Consider the following 6,995-nt stretch of genomic DNA (forward strand, 5'->3'; position numbering starts at 1 on the left):
AGGATGGGGGGGGGGCCAAGAAGCAGTTGCCTCTTTAGCAGCATACCTAGGAGAGGAGCTGTGATAGACCCGAATGCCCCTCTTCCTGGACCTTTGAAGTAGGAGAGAGCATTTCAGCTCAGGGGCCTCAGAATACAGTAACCTTAGAGCAGCCACCTCCAGAAGCGAGTTGACATGAATTATCTCACTTAATTCTCATCTGGGAGGCAGGTATCATTATCCCCATTTTACAGAAGAGGAAACAGGTTCCAAGGGCTTAAACAAAATGCCCATAGGTTGCACAGCCCAAAGATAGCAGACCCCGGATTTGAGTCTGGGTGGTCTCTGCTTTAACCACTGCCCCATACTGGGGAAGGGTGGGCAAGTGGCCGCTGTGCAGAACACCTATCCCCTGACTGTGGCACGGCAGAATCAGTTATCTGTTTGACATTTTGGAGGACACCTGCCTCTCACCTGCCCCTTCAAGGGGCCTCTCCCCAAAGGTTCCTCAGACGTGAGCTCATCTCTCCTCCTGACGGAAGCGCTGGCACCAGTGAAACAAACGGGAAGTGTCCTCTCACCCGCCTGCCTAGCCACCCACAGCTGCTGTTGCCCAATCGTGTTTTAGCCAGTCCAGGAGGAGCAGCTGTAGCAGACCTGATTTCCTGGGAGAATCTAGCCCTCTCTGTCTACCTCCTTCTCTTCCACCCCATCCTCTCCTTGACTGCCCTGGACCTGCTGGCCCAACAGCTATGCTGGGCTATTCCTGCACCCAGGTCTTGCTTGCCAGATGTGAACATCTTGGCCGCTTGGCCTTGGTGCGTACCCTTGGGAAGCGGGTCCAGACATTTCCCCGGGAGGGGGGGAGAGTTAATTACAGGTGTTGGGGTAGTGTAATTAAAGCTTTTGACCAAGATGGTGGGAGGAGAGTCTTGGTCTTCTGAGAGTGTGTGAATGTGCAAGTGTCCATAAGAGTGAGTGTGCAAATGTCCATGAAAGTGAGTGCATGTGTATGTGTGTGGATGTGTTGGTGTGCGTGTGTGAGTGTGTAGACATGTTGAGGTGTGTAGGCATATCGGTGTATGTGTATCAGTGTGTGTGAATATGTTGGGGTGTGTGTGAGTGTGTGTGAATGTATTGGTGTATGTGTGCATGAGTGTGTGAGCATGCATGGACAGGAAAGGATCTGTGTGTGAGTGTGAGCTGAGTGTGCCATACTTGGCAGAGATTGAGAATATAGAGAAGAGTCAGCCTAGAGTTTTTGGACATTTCACTTCTCAGAGCCTCAGTTTGCTCATCTGTAAGATACATAAACCTACTTCAGAGGGTTATTGTGAAGCTCAAATAAGGTCACGCATGTAAACCGCATGGGCCATGACTACGGAATGTACTCGTTAAATCTCAGCTGTTATTACGGTTACACGCGGCACAGCCAGAGGAAGTAGCATCTGTGGGAAGTGGGGCATGTAGTGTGCACAGGGCACCGCAGACAGCACAGAGAGTGTGCACGCACACGTGTGTGTATGTGTGTGTGGTACATGGTATGAATAAGTGTTTGGCATCTTGTATTGAACCTCTGGGCTATGGACACTGGTGAATGTAAGACTTCATGTGTGTTCTATGTAAGACTGTACCTGTGTGTTACATGCCATTCGCAGGCTCTCTGTGTTAGATGTATCACTAAAACATGTGCTCCAAGAGGGCAGGGATGTTTGTGTCGGACACATAGTAGGTACTCAGCAAACCTTTGCTGAATAAATAAACTAATGAGTGAATGAAGGCGTTCGCAAGTTCTACGTTGGGTGAAAGTCTCTGAGTGTTGTGTTGGTTGTTTCTTTGTGTGGCATATGTAGGTTTCCATGCATGGCCCCACAAGGTTGAACCCATGTGCCCAGGGTTCAGGCAGGCTCTGCTGGCTGTGGCTGTGTGCCTGGAGGTGCGTGCCAGGCTAGGGACTGAGAGCGCAGAGCTGGGTGTCGCTCATCTATGACAACCAGACACATAATGAGAGCAGAGACCTGTGGGAAGGAGTGGTGTGTGAGGTGGCAGGAGGGTGTGGGGTGGGGGCAGCTCGTTGGTCTTTAGTCACTCACTTGGTGACATGCTCTTCCCTTTCTTCCTGTTCCAACAGGGAGTCCTTCCCGCTCTGGGTGACTGGATGCTGAGAAAGAAAGTTCTTCGGTGAGTCTTATAAAGCGGCACTGAATGGTGGTATTTATAGTGACATAATAAGCCCTAATGGAGATGGAATTATCCCATAAAGGCCCCAAAGAGCCCTCGGGGCCTGAGTGCCACTGCAGCTAGCAAGGCTTCTGGTACAGGGAGGTGGAGCCCAAGTGTGTGTGTGTGTATGGTTGCCCAGCCTCACCAGTTCATCCCCACCTACAGCACACCTGCCTTTTCTAGGACTTGGCTGGGGGCTGGGGTAAGCAGACAGCAAAGATAAACACTGAAACAATAGGTTCACCCATCCCTCCTTTGGTTTGTGCCTGCCTCTGGCCAGAACCCAGAGAACTGTTTCCCAGCCTGGAATGATGTGCCCACTCTCTGCTGCCAGTCTAACGACAATCTCTTCAGTGACGCCCCAGGGATCAGGCCCTCCCTTTGAGTCCCTGGAGCCCCCATACTGCATACACCCCTAGACCCTGGCCTCAGTCAGCTGAACTCTTTCTTGTCTTCTGGAGCCTCTCAACTATCTCCCCAACAAGACTGTGAGCTCCCCAAGGCAAGGAATGAATCTGACACCCTTTTGCATTCCTGGCACTAGCTAGAACAGTGGCTTGCACACAGGAGTCACTTAATAGATGCTCACATTTGGTGGTGACAATTTAAATCAGTTACCTCCATTCATTTTAATTCACATTTCTTGAAGGCTTACACTGTGCCGAGCCACTTTAACTGACGTGAACTCATTTAATCCTCCCAGCAGCCCTGGAAGAAAAAGCTAACTCTATCCCCAGTTTTGCAGGTGGAGAAAATGAGGCTCAGAGAGGAGAACCAACTTGCCTAAAGTTACACAGCTAGTACACGGCAGAGGTAGAACTAAAAGGTCAGTGTGTCTCACCCCAGAGCCCAATCCACCTGGTCTTTTTGGAACACGCCATGTGTTTTCATGCCTGCATGCCTTTGTCTAAGCTGTACCCTCTCCCTGGATATCCTTTCCCCCTGCACGACTCTTACCCATCCTTTAAGCCCTACCTTGGAACAACACAGCAGAAGAAACACTGGAGCCCCCAAATGTAGGCAAGTGCCTGGTCTCTAGTGTGTGCCTAAACAGATTTGGTAGGTGAATGAATGAATGAATGGTGGGTCCAGCAGACCTGGATTCTGCCACTTAACCAGCTTTATGGCCTTGGATGAGTCTTGTAACCTCAGCTGCCTTGTCTGTAAAATGGGCATGATAATAATGGTTTCTACCCTCCAGGACTGCAGCTGGGATTAAATGAGATTATATATGTAAAGCCTTTAGCCCAGTGTCTGGCACACAGTGAGTGTGTGTTAAATCTCAGCTATTGTTACCTTCATCATCAAAAGTCACTTTTGAAAAGCTAGCTGGGCTCTCCCAGGCTAAACAAATCGTTTCTCCCTGGAGCAAAGCTCAGCTCTCACACTGTTAAAACGATTTCCTCACCATCCTTCCCCTTTAGGCAGGGAGCTCCTTGAGGGACAGAGCCCCACTTTTACAGAGCCCTAGAGCTCCATCTTGCCATACCGGATGGAGCCTGGCATACAGTAGGTGCTCAGTAAATGTCTGTGGATTGCACACACGTGAGGGTACTAGGGCCCCATCTTTTTCAAAAGAATACATTCCCCAATTGTAGCCGCAAAGTGAGACTCCACGTTCAGTTTTTCAGGTGAGGTTTTTGGGGTGAACTTGCCTGAGCAGAAGTTTTGCTGAGCTCTCCCTCCCAAATAAGGCGGTTTGAGGTCGGGGGAGGAGGCACTTAAATGTGGGCTCCGGCATTTGGAAGGGGGCATCGTGGGAGGAAGCCCCCCCATAATTGCGGGGCTTCCCCCACCCTCCGAGCTGGGTTAGAGGCTGTGCCGCTTCCTTTGGGGCTTGCTCAAGCTTCCTGGGACCCTTTGAAGTGGGTTCCGGGCAAATCCTGCCCGCAGGGCCTGGATAAGGGGTGGAGCCTCTGGGTGGGGCGGGGCCTCGGTCTGAAACCACAGCTGGGGGCTCCACCGCCAGTATCGCTTGGGCTCCCGCCTTCCGCCAGGATTCAGAGGCCCCTTCCTCCTGCCCCCAGCTCCCGGCTGTCACGCCTCATTCCTCTTGGCCTTCTCACCCCCATCTGGCCACATCCTCCCATGTTTCCAAACTCAGTTTAGACGCCCCCACTCCCAGAAGCCTTCCTTGACCACCAGAGACCACTGGCTTTTCTTCCTTCTCTGAGTGCCAGCCTTTAACCAGGTCTTTTAAAAATCAACGTGCAGGCAGTACCCTCTTGTTGAGCCCTGATTATGCGCCAGGCCCTAAGCTAAGAGCTTTGCAGCACCACCTCACTCACGCACACAAGCACCTTGAGAAGAAGGGCCTCTACCCTCATGTTACAGATGAGAAGTTTGAGGTTCCAAGAAGTCAGCCACTTGCTCAAGGTCAGCAGCCTGAAAGGGCAGAAGTATCTCCAAAGCCCTTGCCTGACCCAGAACCCACCAGGCTCCCTCGACCATGCACGGGGAACTAGTCACAGCATGTCCTGGGAAATGGAATCCTGGGAGATAAGTCCAACCTCTGTATTTTACAAAGGAGGAAACTGAGGCACACAGAGGGGAAAGGACTTCCTGGAGGTCAGAGAGATAGCATGAAGACTAGGACCCTTGCTCAGCTCTCCCTCCTTCTCAGTTGATCACTTGTGCTGTCCTCAGCACCCAAAGACTGCCTGCTGCATGGAAGGTGCCTCGTCACTACCTTCGGAATAAGTGAATTTGAAATACAGAAACAGGGCAGCCCTGCGTCAGGGCTTCTGCACTTACTGTTCCCTCTGTCTGGTCATTCCCTCCCCACTCACCTTTCAGGGCTGGCTCTCTCACCTCCTTCAGGTCGCTGCTTACAGTTCAGTTCATTGGTGATACTTGACCTGACCACTCTAAATAGCTACACCTCACCACCGCTGGACTCCCTGTCTCTCTTCCTTGCTGTCATTCTCCACTGCACTTACCACTAGCTACCACATTCTACATATTAGGTAGGTATCGCTTCTTGTCTATTGTCTGTCTTCCCCTCCCCCCATTAGTGTGTAAGCTCCAGGCTTTGTTCATGGTGTACCTCCCCCAACTGGTCTGGCACTGAGCTTTGAGGAATGGACAAGCAAACAGTGTGGTGGCTTCCCAGCAGAGTGGTACCAAGGACTCACCTAGTATGATCTGGGCTAGTTACTTGTCCTCTCTCCCTCCTTTTCCTCATTGGTACATTGGCGCGGGGCGGGGGAGGGGGGAGACAGGCAGGTAACAGTGGCTTCTCCTCTTAGAGAGGTGTGAAGATGGCACAGGGTACCATATGCCCAGCACAAAGCTCAGCCACACCGGGAGGCCCACAATGAATGTCAGTGAATTCCAGGACTACAGCTAATGGGACTAATGGGGGATTCCCGCTGCTGCAGAAGGTGGGGCAACCAATGCCCAGGGGCCCCAGTGACCTTACCTGAATTCCAGGATCCTCCACTGTGGCCTTGGGGCACTCTGAACTGCCAGGTGCTTTTCCTACATTATCTTTCATCTTTACAATAGCCCCTATGAGTGGCATGTCCCCATCTCACAGACAAGGAAACTGAGGCTTATACAGATGAAGGGACTGCTCAGTCACACAAGTAAAGGCAAAGCCAGGATTTGAACCAATCCCATCAGGCTCTATGACACCCAGCACTGCTCAGTTAACCCCGTGACCTCCCTCCAGCCTTCCCGTCTTTTCTCCACCCTGGTCCCCTCCCCCCTCTGTGTTCTGATGGTCCCACCTGACAACCAGGATCCCCTGGGCAGATGTGGTGAGGAGGATAGGGCTGTGGATGGCCAGGGGCACACTTCTGGTTTCCCATGGCCACCATTTACTGCCACCGCTTACTGTGAGACCTGGGGAAGGAGCTTCACCTCTCACTTGGAGCTTCTGTTTTCTTCTCAGTCAAGTGGGGATAAAAATAATGCAATACTCACCCTGTAGGGGGGACCACAAAAGTGTGCAAAGCTTGGCACAATGCCTGGCACATGGTAAGTCCTCCGTAAATGTCAGCTGTGATTAGTTTTGTCACAGACACCATATTTGGGGGCCCGGGCTGACACAGTACCTGCCAGGGGCTACCCTCCCCCCTTCCTGAGTCCTGACAGTTTGGCTGCCAGCCTGATGGAGGCTGAGGAAGAAGCAGGGAAGAAGGATAGGGAAACTGCTCTGTTTGTTTTCTGAGACCCTCCAAGTCTGACCCCAGCCCCTTCCCCTCCCTGAAAGCATTGACAGGCACACAAGGCCCCATTCATGGACCCAGCCCCAGGCCCCCTTCAGGCCGTGCTCCCTGGATAAACCCACCAGGACCCCATCCAGTCCCTGAGGGAAGAGCAGGGACCCAACACTCCAAGCCCCTATTCCCTCACCCCTCACCAGGCCTGTGCCCTCACAAGTTTACACACATACTGGAAGTGCTGAGAACATAGCAATGGCCCCACCACCACACATGTCTGTGTGCACACACACAAACACACACATACCAAGGCACACAGATCTTGGGGCTGTGTAGGGACCACTTCAGGACAGGATGGGGGGCTCCTACCCCACCTCACCCCTTCTCCTCCTTCCTGTCCTGTCTCCCTCTGTGTCTATCGATCTTAATCACCAGTCAGCCTGTTCCAGCAGGGCCCTGGTCACTCCTTCCCAGATCCCCTCCCCATCTATCCACCCATCCTTCCATGAGTTCATCAGTCTGTCTATAACCAGTCCAGCAGTGAGCAATCCATCCTCACCCAGTCCTATGCATCATTTCTGCCACAACTTCCCCAGCAAGACCCTGTCCCCTCTCTCAGCAGGGTCT

Source organism: Rhinolophus sinicus, chromosome 14 (assembly GCF_057876585.1).
Source record: "Rhinolophus sinicus isolate RSI-liver-muscle chromosome 14, RSI-T2T, whole genome shotgun sequence".
Taxonomy (NCBI): Eukaryota; Metazoa; Chordata; class Mammalia; order Chiroptera; family Rhinolophidae; genus Rhinolophus; species Rhinolophus sinicus.